General features: G+C 38.6%; 1 protein-coding gene across 5 annotated transcripts in view; it reads right to left on the bottom strand.

Annotated features, from left to right (window-relative positions):
* B3GALT1 (beta-1,3-galactosyltransferase 1) overlaps positions 1 to 23,223 on the bottom strand; it is a 588,653-nt gene that overhangs the window by 5,352 nt on the left and 560,078 nt on the right. The gene's annotated exons all lie outside the window — the stretch shown is intronic.

Here is a 23,223-nt window from a genome sequence, read left to right as displayed (position 1 = left end):
GTGAAGGAATTGATTCTCAACATTTCCTTGCTTTCTCTAACTCTCTATTTGAGTATGTGTTTATCACACTGGAAAATCTCTGCTAATGCTGTGTCTCTCTTGGTTCAGACTTAGAAGTAATTCCCAACCGTTCCTCCTTTTCTCCTTACTTTGGCTTCCATAACTCTGAGCTCTAATTCTAGTTTTCTATGACACTTCATGCAGAGGATATGCTGACCTCTCAAGCATGGAACCCATCACCCAAGTGACCTTTCAGACATCTGGCAGCATTTATATTGGAGTTGTTCTAAACGGTGTCACTTTTTATGGTTTTCAACAATTCACCCATGTGTTCCCTTGATGAAATTATACTGGCCCTTTTAATTTTTTTTTTACCTAGTTACATTTGCCTATAAACCCAATATGAGTATAATGAGAGGGACAATTGAGTTTGGGGGCCACAGATCCAATGAAGATGTGATGGAGACTTCAGCTGGTGTTCAAATTTAATTTTCCTCTGGAACTCTCATTCTTTCTAGAACTTCTACTGCTTTCTAGAACTTTTAAAACTTCGTGCCAGTTCCTATATGCCTGGTTATGAAGTCCATTCATGTAAAAAATTGTTTCTTCCTTTCTCGTTAGAGCAGAATGTGGTAGTCCTGGAAGGCAGAGATAGTAGAGAATAGATATCAATTTTAACAAAGTTTGCTTCGAAGAAAACCATGTGCTTACATGTACAGACTGTGTAGAAATAATTTAATTGGGAATATAGATTGAAAATCATGCTTCTAAGCACAATAGTCATAATGAAATAAAAATACACGATGTGAACAGCAGAGACAATATATATCTTCTTGTCTAAGCCAAGAGCTGACTGTGAATATATGATCCATATGAGACCAGCAATAACTCAGTGTGGTTACCGTTCTAACTAAATGAATATTAGAATGGCTCCAAGCAGCTTGACTCTAGGCATAGTTAGGCCTTCATCCAACCCATAATAAGTACTTTCTAAATATAGGCTCCTGTATCCTGTCCTCCCGGGAGAAATTTCTGTTCTAAGGTGCACCATAGCTGATAAAAAGAAGGATGTGATATGCAGCAAGTCTTGAAACTTTAAACAGTAAGCAAAAGGAAGTGAGAGAAACTAGGAATAGAAAAAAAGAGCTTCTCGGCCGGGCGCTGTGGCTCACGCCTGTAATCCCAGCACTTTGGGAGGCCAAGGCGCGCGGATCACGAGGTCAGGAGATCGAGACCATCCTGGCTAACACGGTGAAACCCCGTCTCTACTAAAAATACAAAAAATTAGCCAGGCGTAGTGGCGGGCGCCTGTAGTCCCAGCTACTCGGGAGGCTGAGGCAGGAGAATGGCGTGAACCCCGGAGGCAGAGCTTGCAGTGAGCTGAGATCGCGCCACTGCACTCCAGCCTGGGCGACAAAGTGAGACTCCGTCTCAAAAAAAAAAGAGCTTCTCAACTTGGGATATACAGACATGGACTCCATTTCAATTACAAAAGGTTGTAAGTAAGTCCCAAGATGGTACTAGAAAGCAAACTTTCTCTGCCATTGTCCTAGGCTATGTATCTGATTCTTAGTCTACTTTTGTCATTATATTGCTCTGTCCTCTTGCATACTTTCCTACTCCATTGTGAGCCACCTATTAGTAAGATGTTAAGGGCCTCCCCAAAAGCCTCTCCTGGAAGAGGCTCCTGTCAGGTAATATTTGGGAGCCAGTAATCAGGCTGTTAATGGAGGATTTTTCGACTTTACATTTTGATCTCCTTTTTATTGTTCCTTCCTCATCTCTAGAGAGTTCATTTCACAAGTTATTATCCTCTATCTCTATGGTTAAGCCTTCATTCAACTCTTGAATTTATTCATTCATTTGTTAATCCATGCATCCATCAATCAACCAATTAATCAAATGTTTATTGAGTGCCGGTTGTATGTGAAGTATTGGACAAACAGAAACAGAATCCATACTCCTCCCTTAAGAAACTGCTAGACTAGGAGGAAAGGTTTCATGTAAATGGATAAAACGGTGAAATAAAAATTTACATTAGGAGGCTACTGGAATATGCAGGGGAAGAATGCTGGGCAGAATGTGGGAGAACAAGGTTAAGTCCTGCAGAATGTCCACAGTACCACTCCAGAGGGTGCCATTCACACTAGCTGTAACGTGAATCTCACTCCTCCACCCATGCCAGAGTCAAACAATGAGGGAGTCCTGGGGAAGATGCTATGGCAAGTTCACTAAAGGGGAGCCAAGTTGAATCTTTAAGGATGGCTAGAAATTATCTGGATGGGGGTCAGGCATTCTGGGCAAAGGAAACAGCATATGCAAGGGCATAAAATGAGAGAGAGCATGGTGTGTACCAGGACTAGTTGAGTAAAAGAAGAGGATAGGATGATGGGGAGGAGGATGCGGGAGGGCGGGTTGAGAGATTAGCAGGGGTCAGATGGTGAGTGGTTCTCAGACACTGTCCTGAGCTAAGTAGCTAGTTACCCATCTGTGAAACCTAAAGGGTGTGAAGGAGGATCTTATCTTCCCCAAATCCTGTTCCATTTATTTATTTATTTATTTTATTTTTTATTTATTTATTTTTTTTGAGACCGAGTCTCGCTCTTTTGCCTAGGCTGGAGTGCAGTGGTGCAATCTCGGCTCACTGCAAACTCCGCCTCCTGGGTTCACGCCATTCTCCTGCCTCAGCCTCCCAAGTAGCTGGGACTACAGGCACCCGCTACCACGCCTGGCTAATTTTTTGTATTTTTTATTAGAGATGGGGTTTCACGATGTTAGCCAGGAGGGTCTCGATCTCCTGACCTCGTGATCTGCCCGCCTCGGCCTCCCAGAATACTGGGATTACAGGCGTGAGCCACCGTGCCCGGCCCCATTTATTTCAATAGCAGTTCACTCATTCATATTAAGGATTTCTCCTCTTGCATAGTTCTATTTCTTAGAAGAGTGAGAATTTGTTTTTGTTTTGTTTTGTTTTTTGAGATGGAGTCTCACTCTGTCACCCAGGCTGGAGTGTGACAATGCGATCTCGGCTCACTGAAACCTCCTGGGTTCAAGCGATTCTCCTGCCTCAGCTTCCCGAGTAGCTGGGATTACAGGTGTGCACCACCATGCCTGGCTAATTTTTGTATTTTTAGTAGAGATGGGGTTTCACCATGTTGGCCAGGCTGGTCTTCAACTCCTGACCTCAGGTGATCTTCCTGCCTCGGCCTTCTAAAGTGCTGGGATTACAGGCCGTGAGCCACCTTGCCCAGCGGAGAGTTTGTTTTATCTGATACTTTTCCGCGTGATTTTCTGGGGGAAGGGACTGCATACACATAGGTAGCTGGGAGGTTTAGAAGGAGCTAAAAAAGGAGAAATATAACAGAAATAGAGGAGAACATGAAAAAAGTTTATAAACACCTTTTTTTTTTTTAACAGAAGAATGAGCATTCTTTTCTGGACAGGTAATAAATATAATACTTCTTACCATTATTACTGTAGCTCTCATTTTAAAAGGCCTGTAGGAAGCACTGTGCTGTATGGTGCATTCCATGCCATTCTATTCTGTTTATATTTTAGAGTTTCATTCCTTACAGTGTTATAAGAGAGGTACAATTTTCTCCGTTTGACAGATGAGAGAATGGAAACTCAGAAACATTCAGTAGCTTGCTCAAGATCACACAGCTAGTGAGTGACTACATAAATAGCCACTTCCAAGCTTCCTAAGGCCTGTTGAGACATAGGCAATATCTTGGATGGGAAAGCCCAGGGTGTCAGGGAGCATCTCAGGCTGCTATTCGCCCAGTGATATAAGCATTTATTTTTTATTAACATGTTAATACAGGGTCTCACTCTGTCACCCAGGCTGGAGTGCAGTGGCACAATCACAGCTCACTGTAGCCTTGACCTCCTGGGCTCAAGTGATTTTCCTGCCTCAGCTGCCCCAGTAGCTGAGATTACAGGCACATGCCACCATGCCTGGCTAATTTTTAAAAAATTTCTATTTTTAGTAGAGACAAGGTCTCACTGTGTTGGCCAGGCTAGTCTCAACCTTGGCTGGGCTCAAGTGATCCTCTGGCCTTGGCCATCCAAAGTGCTGGGATTACAGGTGTGAGCCACCACTCCCGTCCTCATGCATTTATTTTCTTAGATGTGGTTCCATTGATTGGATTTTTTCTAGTTCATTCTAGTTTCCTACACACTGTGCTATACCAATTCTGTAGGGATTCTTGATAATCAAAAAGTGCAAAAAGGGATGATTTGCAAAGAGCACATTAAAGCTTGAAGATGCTGAGAGCAGGGTGGGGAAGCTGAAACTGTTAAAGAGCTTTAGAAACACGTAGCAGGTTCTTTTCTATGAAGACCTGAAACATACACACACACACACACACACACACACACACACACACACACACGCACACAGAATCACTATTTCTACTGACTTTTTTTCCTGTTGTCTTCAGACGTGAGAACAAAAGTAGGCACAGTATTACATCTTAGACAATACTGAATGCAAGTTAGAATCTAGTAAATCCTCTGTTAAAAAAACAGAATTTGAAGTGTGAAAAGAAACTTGCTGAAAACCTAAAGAAAGAGTGGCTAAGGACAATAAGAACTCATAGCAAGGGGTATTAAAAAATAGCCTTTTTGCTTATAACCAAACAGATTTCTCAGGTGGCAAAACAGTACAAAAATATGCCCATGGGCCAGAAATAGTAATGTAACTAAAGACAAGAAAGAGTAGCATGATGCACGGAACTCTAAAGATTCATTTCATGTAAGTTGGATAAAGTAGTTGGTAATGGGTCAGTATGTCCATGGTTACTCCTTGAGTAATTCTGACTTGTGGTGTGGATTTTCTGTGTCTCAGTAGCCTTAAACATAAAGAGAGGGCACAAATAAATCTGTTTTATCTCCAAATACATCACAGGTATTAACAACCATTGCCAAATCATCTGAGCTTCCGGGGAAAGGGTTCTGTCCAGGCAGATGGTATTATGATACAAAGTGCAGGATCTATTGTGAGTGAGGGGATTATGTCAGTTCATCAGTTTATGGTTTTAGATCCTGAGGACATATATTGATCCATTCTTCTAAAGAAATAGTATGGCTGTTAGTGTTTTGGTTTGTTCATCCAGCTTAGTGAGTACAGGTTTTTCTGCTTGAGAAATCTGTCTCCTTCCTGGAAAACTCAAAGCCAAAAGCCCACTGAAAAGAAAAAAAAAAAAAAAAGAGAGAGAATACCACAAAAGCAGAAACCTCTGGAAAGTTCTTTCAGTTTTACAAGATTAAAAAAAAATCTTTTTTAACAGACCAGTTAGTGTATCAGTAAAATAGGAAGTTGCACGTGTAACACTTGTCATTTTCCTAGCAGCTTCGCCACAGCCACAGACACTGATGACACATTAACTTGTCATCCATTAAATACAAATCCCTCTAAATAGACACATTCAACTGGAACACTTGAAAGACTTTTCCCCAGGGGCCTTACTGTATTTCAGATTACCTCATTCACAGAACTCTTCAGTAACTATCCACCTTCATCTTTCAGGAAGTTAGTGGGGCAGAATTTTCAATTTAAGAAGCATGTATTTCTCCTAGAAACTGCATGGTAGATTGTCTGTTATTCTGAATAATTTATTTCAAGAAACCCACAGAATTGCTGCAATTCTTTTGTACAGCCAGAGGTAAGGCCTAGGAGCGGGTGGGTAGTGTGTCTCTGGTGACCTGTGCATTGTTTGGGGTGCCAGCTTCATGTCCATCTTCATGGTTCAGGCAGTGTGATGGTTAATTTCATGTGTTAACTTCACTGGGCTAAGGGGTGCCCAGATAGCTGCTGAAATATTACTTCTGGGTGTGTCTGTGAGGGTGTTTCTGGCAAAGATTAGCATTTGAATCGGTAGGCTGAGTAAGGAAGACTGCCCTCACCAATGTAAATGAGCATCACCTAATTCACTGAAGGCCTAAATAGGACGAAAACTTAGAGGAAGGGCTAATTTGCTATCTCTGCTTAAGCTGTGACATGCATCTCCTCCTGAGCTCAGACATCAGTGCTTCTGGTTCTCGAGCCTTTGGGCTCAGACTGCGATTTACAACATTGGCTCCCCTGATTCTCAAGTTTTTGGGTTTGGACTGAAACTATTCCACTGGTTTCTTCTTGGGCCTTCAGCCTGCAGAGAGCAGATCATGGGACTTCTCAGCCCTCATAATCTCATGAGACAATTCCTCATAATAAATCTCTTTCTCTATATCTAAATATATCCTATGGGTTCTGTTTCTCTGGAGAATCCTAACTATAGGCAAGTACAAGTCAACACTGATTTCTTATGTCTTGGTTGCCAGTTACACCGAATTGGCTTGGCAATCATTTGAGCTTCCCTTCACCATGGGCAAGGTTGCAGGAGCCTCATCAAGCAGCTTGCTTCCATCCTCTGGTGTCTCAAGGAATGTCTCCAGTTTCTTATTTCCTTTGCATTTCTAAATCTACTTCATTTGTTCATGAAGGATGCACTGAACACTACTAGGTGCCAGGCAGTGAGCTGGTAAGACATCTGAAAAATGTTGAAAACAAATCTACAAATGAAGTAGATTTGGAAATACAAAGGGAATGCAAATGTCTCCTCTCTCTTACTTTCTAGGAGACAGAGGCAGAAGATAAACAAATGCAAAAACAGTTTCAGGTAGTGGTAAGGGGGATAATCGGATAGAGACTAAACAAAGGTGGGATGGGGGAGAAGGGCTACCTTAAATTAGTCACTCTCTAAGGAGGTGACATCTGAGCTGAGAACAGAATGACTTGCTATCTCTGGTTCAGTCTTTGAATCTTTTACTAAGTTTTTGTCTCCTTTGCTTGGCTTTTTTTGATTCATGCTATATTAGGAGAGCATCTTTGTGGTTTTTGACTTCTACCCCTACTGTTTTTTGGCTCTGTTATCTTTGTGTTTCCCAGCTGTGGCCATTCTGCCCACTCCTGCAAATTCCTCCGGCCTCCAGAGCCACAGGTTATCTACTGTATTAGTTTGCTATAGCTACAGTAACAAAGCACAAATGCTCCTCTATTTATGATTGGGTTACATCCCAATAAACACATTGTAGATTGAAAATATCCTAAGTTGAAAATTCATTTAATACACTTAACCTACCAAACATCATAGATTAGCCGAGCGTAACTTAAATGTGCTGCCTGGTTGGACAAAATTATCTAACACAAAGCCTATTTCTTAATAACGTGTTGAACAACTCACATAATTTATTGAATGCTGTACATTACTTGAAATCATGATGGTTTGGCATCATGGTAATGTCAAAAAATCCTAAGTCAGCTCATCAAAGTGGAGAACTGTCTGTACTTTGCTCCGCAAGACTTCACTCCTTTACATTTTAATTTTCCTGATTTGAGCAAGTAATTTGGGTTTCGGTAAACCAACTTTCAAAGGGTGAAAAATTTGTAATTAGCATTCAAAGAAGAATGAAGCACGAGTGTGAAAAGGGACGCAAAATTTGTTTTATTTTTAGATGAAAAAAAAAAAGAAAAGCCAGTTGAGATTCTTTTCCTAAGACCATGTGAAGAATATATCACAGTTTAAGGCAATTCCTTGCTCCTGCCACCTTGTTTTCTCTGATCCCTTTAAAAACTCAGATTAGTTGAGAAACTCAAGCTGGGATTGAGGCACATTTCCCAAACCAGCAGTTCCTGATGTACTGGCTTGGTTTTGGAGAATACAAACAATTCTCCTGTCTCACTGCAAACTACTACTACATATTATACTGTCTCAAACTAGTACTCAGAATAACTTCTGTTAAAATTGACTCTGAATAACTTCTGTTATTGACTCTGAATAACTTCTGTTAAATATTTACAGATCACATATGGCATACACAAGTGGCTTTAACATAGAGATTTGCATAGTAACTTTAAAAACATGGTGAAGAAAGATAAAGCAGTTAAAAAAAAACCCAACATTAGCCAGCTAAAAGGGAGGCAAGACAGGGAAAGAAAGAGAGCACGCGAGAGAGACAGAGAGAAAGGGTTAACTATTTGTGCTATGAAATGGTCTTGAAATGAGTGAGGAGCTGGCTGTGCAGTACATCATGATATTGAAAAGGGGAAAAGAGATCCTTTCTGAAAAATGTTTTGATCTCAAATGACTTTCCTTGGAGATGGCATATGAGTGAAATCAAAGTATCTTCATTCTGTGGGGAAAAACAGAAACTCAGATTGCAACAGAACTAATTGATAAACAAGCCCCAAGGGCCAGAGATTCTAGTTGGCTGCATTAATTTGGCATATGGTTATTTTGATACCCAACTCCTCCCCTTTTTCTCACTCTTATAATTATGCTGTAAATAAGCACAGGAGAGGAAGACATAAAACACTATTAGCACTAGATAATGGTCCTTGAAGGAAGAATTTCATAAACCATTATGCTATCCAGTTTGCTAACTTATTATCTCTCCAAATCACAGAGGGCTGACTCTCTCTCCTAGCCTTTCTTTTAAGTCAGCCTCCTTGGCTATTTAAGGAAATCTACCCATAGATGTTGAAATCCCTGAACGCTCATAGGAATAAGTGTTCTGACTCCTCTGCCTCAGATAGACAAAGAGCTAATTTGTTCCTTTTAAAAATTTATTATGAATCTTTTCCAAGAGACCCCATAATTGAACTTACCCAACTTACTCATTTGCAATGAGGCAGTGGTGTAAAGCAAGAGGTAATATTCATCATGACTTGGCAGTTGAAATCATTTCCCTCCCAAATCTGGAAGAAATGATTTGAACCTTTCTCTTTTTTAGTTTAATATACCTTGACATTTATTGAAAAGGTCTTTATAAATCCCTGCCTTGGGAAGAATGGGGCCGACCTGAAAGAGGAGTGGTTGGGACGAGGATGTCTTTGTGTGTGTGGGCCTAGGGCTCTTGCTATTCTGAAAGCCACACTTTATTTCACTGAGGAGAAAGTATACTTCAAATTAGAAGGGAAGATTATAGCTTTCTTCAAATCAATGTGTTGCCCTAGTTCTAGAATTCAGAGAATTTTTTAACATCACTACAATCCTCTCAGGGAAAAATGAAAATGAGGATATTTCATTATTTTAAATAAATGCTTGGCTTCCTTTACAGTGATGGATATTGTGTCTTGACTGCCTTATATAAGACACATTTTTAAAGCTAGGCAGAGCAATCACTTATTTAATCATTAGAGCCTAGAAGCCTGGCAATGTGATTGGGCTTCGGGTGGGGCTTCTCCACTGGGAAAGGAAATGCCAGTATTTTTTATTAGAAATGTGGAAGAGGATGAGAGGAAAGACATCCTACTAATATAAACAGCAGCTGGGAGAATTTAAAAATGATGAACTATGTGATAACAAAAAGAGTATTCATTCGGCCCATTATTTTGGGGGAGGCTGATATTAATGGATATTCTTAGAAACCAGAAAGCTGTTAGTGTATTCACTATCTAAAATTTACAAAGTCTAGGGAGGTATTTCTCAGCTCACCACAGAGAGGTAGTATTATTTTAGATCATATTTCAAAGAATGATGTTGGTACTATGCAGCGACTGATAATACATGGAACAGACTTGGCGATTTTTCTTTTGTTTTCAATTGTTCCTTTATATAATATCGATTTACTGGAATCCATAATAGCCAAACATAATTTTATGTAGCTGCTGTCAGTGGAAATTATTTTGTAGGCAGTCAGCCTTATGGCATTGGAAGACCCAGATTCAAGTTCTAGATTTGGAGTCATCAGCTCTGAAGCCTGTGGAACTCTATGCCTTTGTTTCCTCATCTATAAAACGAGAATGATAATGTCTGGCCAGACTTTGCCAGTAAGGATCACTGTAAAGATCAAATGAGATAACGTATTTGAAAATACTATATAAGTCAAATGGTGCTACATGAACATAAAGTATTATCATTATTAATGTAAACATGATAAATAAAGACAAATTCAGAGAGGATTGCCTATAAGATGTTTCATAAGGAACGATCAGTCAATGCATCTTGACTAATTGGTGCAAAAGCAGTTTTTTTTTTTTTTTTAACTTCGCTCTTGTTCAAAAGAAAAACAAAAACTTGGCACCTCCAGTTGACTGTTTTCATAAGAAGCTTTCAATTTTACTTGACAAAGCCTATACTAAAAAATCTTGCACTGTTATAAAAAAAATGGGGAGGATATATACAAGTTAGAGGAAATGTCATGACTATTGTCATTACTAGCACTAATGTGACATAGAATTTTGCTTTTCTCAAATATAACTTTAGGATATTAAAAATCTACCAGATTTCAATAGCCTTCCGAATAATATTTACATAGCTATAATTAACATTCTGTGTATACGAAAACAGCCTGAAATGGCTATACCATGATTATTTTACAGAGGTTTAAGACAAAGCCACTGTAAAATATAACTTTGTGATTTTGTGATTTTTTTTTTCTTCATAGGCTTGTCAAGGTTGTAATGAAACTTAATCCGAAGTGTAATCTTGCCAAGAGAATCATCATTTAATCACTTAATGGAGGGACTTACCAATTTTCAGCACGAGAATCAGATTTATAAATTGTTCTAGAAATGCACCCAAAGGAATGCCTGGGTGACAATGACAGATAGTTTTATTTGGCAGAGTAGCTTTTTAACCAAGCCTTTTTGTTTCTGAAATCTGTGGTTATGTGTACAATTTTCCTAAATTAGTACTTACTGGCCAATCAGATGAAAATGCTGTGTTTTGTTTTGTTCCCATGCTCAGTCATTTATGCTGGCTCTCCACAGTCCTCCCCGCTGCCAATCTCCAGCATTGCTTGGATTCACAAGCTACTCACCAAACATTTGCTCAGCTTCACTCTCACTGGATACCATTTTATGCTTGAGATTTCTATTTCTAGGCATTCTCCTCTTTTACAATTTCCTTTTGGTTCATGATTCTTACTTCCCCTATGGCTAGAGACTCAGCCTGCCAGTTTTCATCCTACTGGTGCCTTGAACTCTTTGCCACAGTCTACTCACATTGCTCTTGAAACTCTTTCAGGCTATGCTGGACTCTTCTCATTTAGACTCTGTGAAGAGGGATTACAATCTTAATCTCTCCCAAGGCCTTTGCTTTTCAAAGCAAAGGAAGTCCTGCTCCTTTATCACTTCTCTATGCTCTCTTCCCCACTGCATCAATTCCCATTACTGTCCATCATCTGTATTTTTACTCTTGAGCCTTAAAATATTCTGGGGTTAAGGTCTCATAATCAAAGAAACATTAAGGTAAGCTGGTCTCCTGGACAAAGCATAGGGTTGTCAGTCAACAGAAAACTGGTGGTAGCTCTGTTATAAAACCATAAAAACTCTTTGGAAATGTTTTCCCCTTAAAAATATCTCTTAGTTTCAAAATCACATTAATCCTCACGGATCAGAAATCCTGTCACTAGTAGATGCTTTCTCAGCCCCCTTAACAAAGGACTCTTTTATATTCTGTGTTTTTAGTCTCTCCATTTCCATTGACTCCTGTTTTGTCTCTAGAAGTGCTTGTCTTCCTTTGCTTAGAAAAATGACAAGAACAGCAAAACCTTCTCTTGACCCTGGCATCACTGCCAATTACTGTCATGCTTTCCTAGGTTTCATAGCTAGGGGCCTTAACTGGGTACTCTCTCCTGCTTTTTCCCATTTCCTTACCTATTTAACTCCTACAATAGATCAACATGGCACTTGATGCTATTCTCAGTAAAGCATACAACTTTCCCAGTCCAAGCTTTCCTGGTGTCAGCTGCTTTGGACACATTGAGTCACTCTTTCACTCCCGCTTTGGATTCCTTCTGACTGCACCCTCATGTCCTTCTGCTCACTTTGCTGATGGTCCTATGTGTTTTCTTCTCTTCACACCTCCTCAGCCTGCTTTTCGCAGCCTCCAGACCAGTGCTTATCCCTCCTTCCAGTCTCATCAGCATGGAGTACTCATGCTCTTGAGAACAAGACTTCTGCTATTGACTCTCCAACTATGTTCACCAGCAAGATGGATCAGAGACCAATGCACTTTATAGCCCTGCACATTTTCAGCACTGCTTTCTTTCTCTCTTAAATGGTATAAATGTAAGTTTATACCAAAGGAAGGAGAAGTTTGCCTTCCTTCTGCTTTTTGCTCTTGTTTTTCGTAAATAGAAAACATATTTCAGAACATGAGTGTTTTGAGTTAAATTTCTTGGGATATTTGTATCATAGACAAAGTAGGCATATAGGACAGGTTTTGCTGATGACAACAAAAGGTCAAAAAACAATTCTGTAGTTTTTTTTCATCGACATAGATGTGTTTTATTTTTCTTTATATTTTAGCTGTCAGCTTGTTTCTGAAATTGTTAAAATGTTGTAAAGTCCCATTCAAAGGATGTTTTTACTTGGCCCTTTAGAGATGACTTTCCATGAAATTCTGAGGCTATTTTTTTGTTGTTGTTTAAAGACTATTAAAGAAATGACATTTTAATAGTAATTTCTTCAGTAAGTTCTGAACAGATGGTATAGGTGATTTTTCTAAGAAATTCCAAGCTATTTGCTTTCCCTTTCCCTTAATACATAATTTGAAAGTCCATTAGACAGTTTGAAAGTTTGGTAGAAGTAGAATTTAGGGAAGGTCTCTAAGTATGACTGGAAACAGGTCAGTTGTGAAAGGAAATAGTCCTTGTTTTAAACACATGAAACCATACAAAATATCAGAAATCAAAGGAAAAATATCTCACTTGCCATTCTCTATATCTGTACACTCAATAGGTAACCATTTTCATAGCTGGATGGATTACTACAGCACATATTTTTAAAGATTTGTTAAATCAATGTGACATTTAGTAATTACTTCTTTTAAAGTAATGTTAAACAGTAACTTCTATTTAATCAATACCTTCTGTATGTGACAGTCTATAAAGTGTTTTACAAATAATGTATACAATCTCACTAATAATTACTTCTACTAAGAAGTAGGCATGGTTCCCATTTTACAGAAGGGAAAGCTGAGGCCTGGAGAGATTAAGCAACTTGCCCCAGCTTTACATAGCTAATGAGTGATTAAACCTGGATTTGAATACTAGTCTATCAAACTGTAATATGTAGGTCTGTACACCATATTCTGCATTTCACTTTTTACATGGTCATCAGAATCAAATTTATTTTCTTATTTCCTTTAATTATCCATGAATTAATGTGAGAGGTAGGGAAAATGTAGTCCAGCTGCTACGCATTTCACCTTGGCTTAAGGGTTCGTCTAGCTCTGAGCTTCTCAGTTTCACAGTGCAGGTGTGCTAGTATTTTTAAATGAAAACTGGACAGAGGATGAAGAATTCATCCCCATTCACTGGGCTACGTCCTTAACAATATTAAGGTATCTACAAAGCCAAATCAGTAATGACACTTGCAGTTCATGCAATCCTAGGTTAAAAGGCAACAGTTGCTCTTAAGGTATATTTCAATTAAGCTCTGAGAGACAGGTGAGCTGCTCATCTCTACTACAATGAGGCACTCATTTTATCTTGGGAAGAACCTAAGAGATGGCATCAGAAGGCTCTGCCCCTTACTAGCGATGTGACTATGGTCAATAAATTCTCCACTCATGGCCGATTTGGCAGTTTAGCCAACTCGTCTCCTGTTCCAATTCCCCCTTAGCTTTTCTTCCTGGAAATGGGCCAGTTGTAAAAGAAACTGACATCTATAATGAAGTCTCCCAGGCTCCTTTACAACTAGGATAAAAGTAAATGACCTAGTTTCCACCCATCAGATACCTCTGGGCGAGACATAGACAGAGAAGTGAGCAGCATGAGATGGCATATGTTTTCTGGTTATTTGGATGTTCCAGAAAACACATGGAGTGACAAAGGTCCCTGGTTCTACTGAAGCAGCTATGATAGAATTTGTAGCCTGCAAATGTGAACATCACAGTTGTGAGTAAAGGCAACAGAAGCAATAACGTGTCCACTAAAACAACTCCAAAGAATTATCAGGTACTTTTTGGGCTGCATTGTTCATGGCCATGTTGTTCTGGCTGGTTAGTTAATAAATCCAGGTCAAGCCCTTTAAGAGAGTCCATGAGCTCCTTGACACTTATTTGATAAGTCCCTTTCTCCTTAGCCTCGTTGAATAGATTCCCCTGTTTACAACCCTTAGCCACACACCATTGTCTCTATTTCTTTAAGTATAAAATGAGATGAAGATAATCTAATTTACAGGCTGGCTGTGAGGTAAATCATAAACTTTATATGGTACAGAGTTTAATTTTGGCTATTATTAATTGCTGGTCATTTTGGCATTGTCCAAGAGAAATATCAACCACCATAAACTAAATAAATCAATCCCTACTGTGCTCATCCTGGAAAATGCTACTTAGCATTGCCCATGTGAGGAGCAGCACTTTGAATTGAAGATGATATCTGAAAACCCTATTTCTCTTTTCATGTTGTCTAAAAATGGCATGTGTCTTTTGACTGGATGTCACATGGCCCTCTTGTGAACTTGTCCTGGATGACAACTGATTATCTCTCTCAGGGAACACTTGCACGCCCTCCCCCTAGGTGAATTAACTGAAAACCACAGAATCTTCATTTTAAAGTAGGCCACCATAAATGTACTCTCAAAAATTGCTGAGAATTTATTTGGTTCATTTATTGTGATGTGTTAATTTTTATTTATAATTACATGTGCCAACATACATGTACCTGTTGGTGAGTCTGGAGACATGCTGACAACTGGTTATTCTCTTTCCATTTTTTGGTACTGAAAACCACTATGCTTTTGTTTGCATTTATTAATTCATCATATTTGATAATCCCACTATTAACATTTATTAACATAATAAATATACAAATGAAAATGCAAATTTCCTACCTTTAAGGAGCTTCAAGTTATATTAACTATAATCTATATGGGAAAAAATAAGGAGTCATGAATGGTACCACTTGTATGATACTACAATTGAAATAGTTAATTATTGATGAGGATAATTGGGTTAGATTCATGGAAGAGACAATATTTGACTTGGTTCTCAAATTAAAAAAATAGAGAACTCTCAATAGGAGAAAAATTGATTGTGGGGGAGAGACATTCAATGCTAAGTTAAGAACATTTGCAGAGACACAAAGGTGTTAAATTATTTGATTTATTTCTAGAGTAGGGAGCTGTCCAGTATGAGAGAATGCTGGATTCATGGTAGAATAAAGTTGAAACTGAGAATGCAAAGGGAGGTTTTGATCATCTGAATATTTTTTCCTCCACCATACCTCCATCATTTTTTCCTTCAGTAATCCTTTGTAGCTTTACAATTGATTGTATTTTAGGTTGGTTGTTTCCTTACCTCAAATGGGAAAATAACTCAATCAATAGGTTAATTTTTCAATTGCTTTGAACTGTGACTCTTTGATAAACTTTAACCTCTGTAAGGGCAAAGATTTAATCTGGTTTTATCATTATTTTTATCACTCTCATTACTATTTCTATCTTTATAATTTTTGCCTTAGCATACTAGCACAGTGCAAGCAGCATTGTTGAGGAAGAAATAATCTGAGTAAATGGCTTCCAGATAGCCATAAACAGTAATTCGTCATCCAGTATTAGCTTCAACAAGAGTCCTTTGCTGAGATATCACAGAAAAGTGGACTATATTCTAGAGTAAGTTTTTATGTGATGTGCTGGAAAGGTGTATCAAAAGATGTTTTATATTCATATTTTGAGTATACAGTATCTTTTCCCATGCCTAGCCCTTTTCACTGTGCCATTCAAGGCAAATTTCTGCCTCTGATTTAATTCTTGAACTCATATAACTTCATTATGTTTCTAGATTAAAAATAAATTTTCCAATAAAATAAAAGTTCCTGTGTTTAGGAAAATAATCCTAGTGGAAGATGATAAGCACGTACACACACACACACACACACACACACCATCACGAATAAAAGAGACAGTTGGGAAACCTAATACAAAATCTGAATCTTTTCTGTGATGAATGGTTGTCAACTGCCAAATCCTTGAATTATTCTTTCCTAAATGTCTTTCTGAGCTGATTTTTAATAAATTTCTGATTTGCTGTTGTGGTAGGTCATTTGTGATTATATCCATCTTATCAAGTAAGAGCAGTAATGTGTAAATTGCATCTCTAAGAAGTGATAAAGTGGTGCAAATGGTGCTTTTCACCTCGGGTGACCATAGCCACAGTCACTATTTGCAATAGCTGCTGCGCTGTGTTCTCTGAAATCTCCTAACAAGATGCTTCAACTCATGTCACACCCAAGCTACTGATAAGAATATATATATTGAAAAGTTTGAAGACAACATAACTTCACTGCCAAAATTGCCCTTCCAAGAAGTTATCAGCAGAGCTATTGGTAAGTTGGTTTTAAAATGCTTGAAAATTCTTTACATAGGCTGTTTACTGCCAGATTGAAGAGAATAAATTGCATTTTTGGGTAATAGGAGCAGGGTGAAGAATAACCCTCCATCAACTGGAAAGTTTTCAAGGCATGATGCACAACAGCAATAATGTGCTCCGTGTCTCCCCAGGCACATGTCAGTCTCAGAAGACTAGTAGAGAAGTGCCAATGCTTCTGGTTCCCCCAGGAACTCTAGGCGATGGTTCCTGGAACAATTGTCAGAAATCAGGATTATTATTTATCTTCTACTTGGGCTGGAGAGCTAAGCACACATGCAAATGCTCAATATAAGTAAAATATTCATGGAGTTCTGAAAGAAGTTTTTCTAATACTGGCTTACAGCCAGAGTGTATTCCAATATCCTTATTACTTTGGGTAGTGAGGTGCTAATGGGTAGAAACAATGAGTTAAACAATGTTCATCAGATTTATTTATGGAAAGACTGCTTAGAGTCTTTAATATGATCCATTCCTTTGAGAAACTCAAGACGGAGACATAACATGGCTCACAGATTTTTGTTTTTACTCACAGCTTCTTGAGAAGACAGTTTGGGGTGTCATGCCCTAGTGGACAGTTAAGATGTTCTGTGACTTCCCTTTTGGAATTGTAAATGACTATCATCACTTTTTTGTTATTGTGTTTTTTGCTTTTTAAACAAGAGGTCTAATAAAATGTGGGGCTGGTTATCACCTTTTGGTTTGCCTTATGCGGTAAACCTAATCACATGTATTTTTTTTAATTCTTGTAAATTTAGTAGCTTATTATTCTTGATTTTTTTAACCTCTCTCTAACAGTGTATTTGACGACTTTATTGCCTTTGAGAAAGCTTTTGTTTTAGTATTACAAAAATGATGCATGCTCAAAAACAGAAAATCTAAAGGATAAAAACAAAAAGAAGAAAATAAAAATCACCCATAATCCTATCAAGTATATATAGGCACTATTGACAAGTAGATGAAGATAATTTGCTTTTTTTGTATCTTATATATTTTCATTTATTTATTTTTGTATTTATTAATTATTTTTCCATAAGTTATTGGGGCACAGGTGGTATTTGGATACATGAGAAAGTTCTTTAGTGGTGATTTGTGAGATTTTGGTGCACCCATCACCCAAGCAATATACACTGCACCATATTTGTAGTGTTTTATCCCTCGGCCCTCTCCCACTCTTCCCCCCAAGTCCCCAAAGTCCATTGTATCATTCTTATGCCTTTACATCCTTATAGCTTAGCTCCCACGTATCAGTGAGCACACACGATGTTTGATTTTCCATTCCTGAGTTATTTCACTTAGAATAATAGTCTCCAATATCAGTTTCTTTATCCATTCCTTGATTGATGGGCATTTGGCTTGGTTCCACAATCTTGCAATTGTGAATTGTGCTGCTATGAACATGCATGTGCAAGTATCTTTTTCATATAACTTCTTTTCCTCTGGGTAGATATCCAGTAGTAGAATTGCTGGATCAAATGGTAGTTCCACTTTTAGTTCTTCAAGGAACCTCCACTCTGTTTTCCATCGTGGCCATATTAGTTTACATTCCCACCAGCAGTGTAGAAGTGTTCCCTGATCACAGCATCCATGCCAACATCTACTGTTTTTTGATTTTTTGATTATGGCCATTTTTGCAGAGGTAAGGTAGTATGACATGGTGGTTCTGATTTGCATTTCCCTGATCATTAGTGATGTTGAGCATTTTTTCATATGCTTGTTAGCCATTTGGATATCCTCTTTTGAGAACTGTCTATGCATGTCCTACGCCCACTTTTTGTGGGATTGTTTGTTTTTTACTTACTGATTTGTTTGAGTTTGTCGTAGATTCTGGATATTAGTCCTTTGTCAGATGTACAGATTGTGAAGATTTTCTCCCACCCTGTGGGTTGTCAGTTTACTCTGCTGACTGTTTCTTTTGCTGTGCAAAAGCTCTTTAGTTTAATTAGGTCCCAGTGATTTATCTTTGTTTTTATTGAATTTGCTTTTGAGTTCTTGGTTATGAAATCCTTGCCTCAGCCAATGTTTAGAAGAGTTTTTCCAATGTTATCTTCAGAATTGTTGCAGTTTCAGGTCTTAGGTTTAAGTCCTTTTTTTTTTTTGAGACAGTCTCTCGCTCTGTCCCCGGGGCTGGAGTGCAGTGGTGCGATCTCGGCTCACTGCAAGCTCCGCCTCCCGGGTTCATGCCATTCTCCTGCCTCAGCCTTCCGAGTAGCTGGGACTACAGGCGCCTGCCACCACACCCGGCTAATTTTTTTTGTATTTTTTAGTAGAGACAGGGTTTCACTGTGTTAGCCAGGATGGTCTCGATCTCCTGACCTCGTGATCCACCCGCCTCAGCCTCCCAAAGTGCTGGGATTACAGGCTTGAGCCACCGCGCCTGGCCAGGTTTAAGTCCTTAATCCATCTTGAGCTGACTTTTGTATAAGGTGAGAGATGAGTATCCAGTTTTGTTTTCCTACATGTGGCTTGCCAATTATCCCAGCACCATTTGTTGAAAAGGGTGTTCTTTCCTCACTTCATATTTTTGTTTGCTTTGTTGAAGATCAGTTGGCTGTAAGTATTTGGGTGTATTTCTGGGTTCTCTATTCTGTTCCATTGGTCTATGCGCCTGTTTTTATACCAGCACCATGCTGTTTTGGTGACTATGGCCTTATAGTATAGTTTAAAATCAGGTCGTGTGATGCCTCCAGATTTGTTCTTTTTGCTTAGTCTTGCTTTGACTATGCAGGCTCATCTTTTGTTCCATATGAATTTTAGAATTGTTTTTTCCTAATTCTGTGAAGAATGATGATGGTATTTTGATGGGGATTCTGTTGAATTTGTAGATTGCTTTTGTCAGTATGATCATTTTCACAATATTGATTCTACCCATCCATGATCATGAGATGTGTTTCCGTTTGTTTGTGTGTTGTCTGTGATTTCTTTCAGCAGTGTCTCATAGTTTTCCCTGCAGAGGTCTTTTGACTCCTTGGTTAGGTGTATTCCTAAGTATTTTATTTTTTTTGCAGCTATTGTAAAGGGGTTGAGTTCTTGATTTGATTCTCCACTTGGTTGCTGTTGGTGTATGGAAGAGCTACTGATTCGTGTACATTAATCTTGTATCCAGAATCTTTGCTGAATTCTTTCATCAGTTCTAGGAGCTTTCTGGAGGAGTCGTTAGGGTTTTCAAGGTAAACAATCATATCATCAGCAAACAATGACAGTTTGACTTCCTCTTTACCAATTTGGATGCCCTTCATTTCTTTCTTTTGTCTGATTGCTCTGGCTAGGACTTCCAGTACCATGTTGAAGAGGAGTGGTAAGAGTGGGCATCTTTGTCTTGTTCCAGTTCTCAGAGGGAATGCTTTCAACTTTTCCCCATTCAGTATTATGTTGGCAGTGGGTTTGTCATAGATGGCTTTTATTACATTGAGGTATGTCCCTTATATGCTGATTTTGCTGAGAGTTTTAATCATAAATAGATGCTGGATTTTGTCAAATGCTTTTTCTGCATCTATTGAGATCATCATGTGAATTTTGTTTTTAATTCTGTTCATGTGGTGTATCACATTTATTGACTTGCATATGTTAAACCATTCCTGCATCCCCAGTATGAAACCCACTTGATCATGGCGGATTATATTTTTTGATATATTGTTGGATTTGGTTAGCTAGTATTTTGTTAAGGATTTTAGAATCTATTTTCATCAAGGATATAGGTCTGTAGTTTTCTTTTTTTGGTTATGTCCTTTCCTGGTTTTGGTATTAGGGTGATGCTCGCTTCACAGAATGAATTAGGGAGGGTTCCTTCTGTCTATATCTTGTGCAATAGTGTCAAAAGGATTGGTACCAATTCTGCTTTGAATGTCTGGTAGAATTCTGCTCAGAATCTATTTGGTCCTGGACCTTTTTTTTGTTGCTAATATTTAAATTACCATTTTAATTTCACTGCTTGTTATTGTTCTGTTCAGGGTATCTAATTCTTCCTATTTAAGCTAGGAGGGTTGTATTTTTCCAGGAATTTATCCATCTCTTCTAGGTTTTCTAGTTCATGTATGCAAAGGTGTTCATAGTAGCCTTGAATAATCTTTTGTATTTTGGTGGTGTCAGCTGTATTATCTCCTGTTTTGTTTCTTAGTGAGGTTATTTGGATTTTCTCTCTTCTTTTCTTGGTTAATCTTGTTAACAGTCTATCAATTTTATCTTTTGAAAGAACCAGCTTTTTGTTTCATTTATTTTTTGTATTTTTTGTTTGTTTGTTTCAATTTCACTTAGTTCTGCTCTGAATGTGGTTATTTCCTTTCTTCTGTTGGGTTTGGGTTTGGTTTGTTCTTGTTTCTCTAGTTCCTTGAGGTGTGACCTTAGAATGTCAGTTTGTGCTCTTTCAGTCTTTTTGATGTGTAGGCGTTTAGGGCTATGAACTTTCCTCTTAGCACCGTTTTTGCTGTATTCCAGAGGTTTTGGTAGGTTGTGTCATTATTGTCATTCAGTCTGAAGAATTTCTAAATTTCTGTCTTGATTTCATTTTTGACCCAGTGCTCACTCAGGAGCAGGTTATTTAATTTCCATGTATTTGCACAGTTTTGAAGGTTCCTTCTGGAGTTGATTTCCAGTTTTATTCCTCTGTGGTCTGAGAGAGTGCTTGATATAATTTCAGCTTTCTTAAATGTATTGAGACTTGTTGTATGGCCTATCATATGACCTATCTTGGAGAAAGTTCCATGTGCCATTGAATAGAATGTGTATTCTGTGGTTGTTGGATGAAATGTTGTTTTTGTTCCAAGGTATAGTTTAAATCCATTGTTTCTTTGCTGACTTTCTGTCTTGATGACCTGTCTAGTGCTGTCAGTGGAGTATTGAAATCCCCCATGATTACTGTGTTGCTGTCTATCTCATTTCTTAGGTCTACTAGTAATTGTTTTATAAATCTGGGAGCTCCAGTGATAGGTGCATATATGTTTAGGATTGTGATATTTTGCTGTTGGACAAGGCTTTTGCCATTATATAGTGTCTCTCTTTGTCTCTTTTAACTGCTGTTGCTTTAATGTTTGTTTTGTCTGATATAAGAATAGCTAGTCCTGCTCATTTTTGGTGTCCATTTGCATGAAATGCCTTTTTCCACACCTTTACTTTATGTGAGTCCTTATGGGCTAGGTGAGTCTCCTGAAGACAGCAGATGGTTAGTTGGTAAGTTCTTATCCATTCTGTGGTTCTGTATCTTTTAAGTGGAGAATTTAGGCCATTTACATTCAATGTTAGTATTGAAATGTGAGGCACCATTGCATTTATTGTGCTGTTTGTTGCCTGTGTACTTTTTTTTTGTTTTTGCTTTTTAAATTATATTTTTGTTTTATAGGTCCTGTGTGATTTATGCTTTAAAGAGGTTCTGTTTTGATGTGTTTACAGGATTTGTTTCAAGAAACAGAGCTTCTTTTAGCAGTTCTTGTAGTGGTGGCTTGGTAGTGGTGAATTCTATCATTTGTTTGTCTGAAAAAGACTATCTTTCCTTCATATATGATTCTTAGTTTCGCTAGATACAAAATCCTTGGCTGATAATTGTTTTGTTTGAGGAGGCTGAAGATAGGGCCCCAATCCCTTCTAGCTTGTAGGGTTTCTGCTGAGAAATCTGCTGTTATTCTGATAGGTTTTCCTTTATAGGTTACCTGGTGCTTCTGTCTCACATTTCTTAACATTCTTTCCTTTGTCTTCTCTTTAGATAACCTGATGACAATGTGCCTAGGTGATGATCTTTCTGCGATGAATTTCCAGGAGTTCTTTGCTTCTTGTATTTGGGTGTCTAGGTCTCTAGCAAGGCAGGGAAGTTTTCCTCGATTTTTCTCCCAAACATGGTTTCCAAGCTTTTAGAATTCCCTTCTTCCTCAGGAACACCGATTATTCTTAGGTTTGGTCATTTAACATAATCCCAGACTTGTTGGAGACTTTGTTCATATTTTCTTATTCTTTTTTCTTTGACTTTATTGGATTGAGTTAATTCAAAGACCTTGTTTTTGAGCTCTGAATTTTTCTTCTACTTGTTCAATTCTATTGGTGACACTTTCCAGAGCATTTTGCATTTCTATAATTGTGTCCAATGTTTCCTGATATTTTTTTTTTGTTTTTTGTTTAAGCTATTTCCTTGAATATTTCTCCTTTCACTTCTTTTATTGTTTTTTGATTTCCTTGCATTGAGCTTTGCCTTTCTCTGGTGCCTCCCTAGTTAATCTCCTGAATGCTTTTTCAGGTAAATCAGGGATTTCTTCTTGGTTTGGATCCATTGCTGGTGAACAAGTGTGATTTTGTTGTTGGGGGGGGGGGGGGGGCGGGGCGGGGCGCGGTGTTAAAGAGCCTTGTTTTGTCGTATTACCAGGATTACTTTTCTGGTTCCTTCTCATTTGGGAAGGCTCTGTCAGAGGGAAGATCTAGGGCTGAAGGCTGTTGTTCAGATTCTTTTGTCCCACAGGATGTTCCCTTGATGTAGTACTCCCCCCTTTTCCTAAGCATGTGGCTTCCTGCAAGCCAGAATGCAGTGAATATTGTCTCTCTTCTGGGTCTAGCCACTCAGTAAGTAAGTCTACCTGACTACAGGCTGGTACTGGGTGTTGTCTGCACAGAGTCCTGTGATATGAATCGTCTATGGACCTTCCAGACGTGGATACCAGCACCTGTTCTGGTGGAGGTGGTTAGGGGGTGCAGTGGACTCTGTGACGGTTCTTAGCTTTGGTGGTTTAATGCTTTGTTTTTGTGCTGCTTGGACTTCTGCCAGGAGGTGGCGCTTTCCAGAGAGCACCAGCTGTGGTAGTATGGAGAGGAACTGGTGGTGGGTGGGGCCCTAGAACTCCCAAGATTATATGATCTTTGTCTTCAGCTACCAGGGTGGGTAGGG

Source organism: Gorilla gorilla, chromosome 11 (assembly GCF_029281585.2).
Source record: "Gorilla gorilla gorilla isolate KB3781 chromosome 11, NHGRI_mGorGor1-v2.1_pri, whole genome shotgun sequence".
NCBI classification, from domain to species: Eukaryota; Metazoa; Chordata; class Mammalia; order Primates; family Hominidae; genus Gorilla; species Gorilla gorilla.
This window is presented reverse-complemented; position numbering and strand designations above follow the sequence as displayed.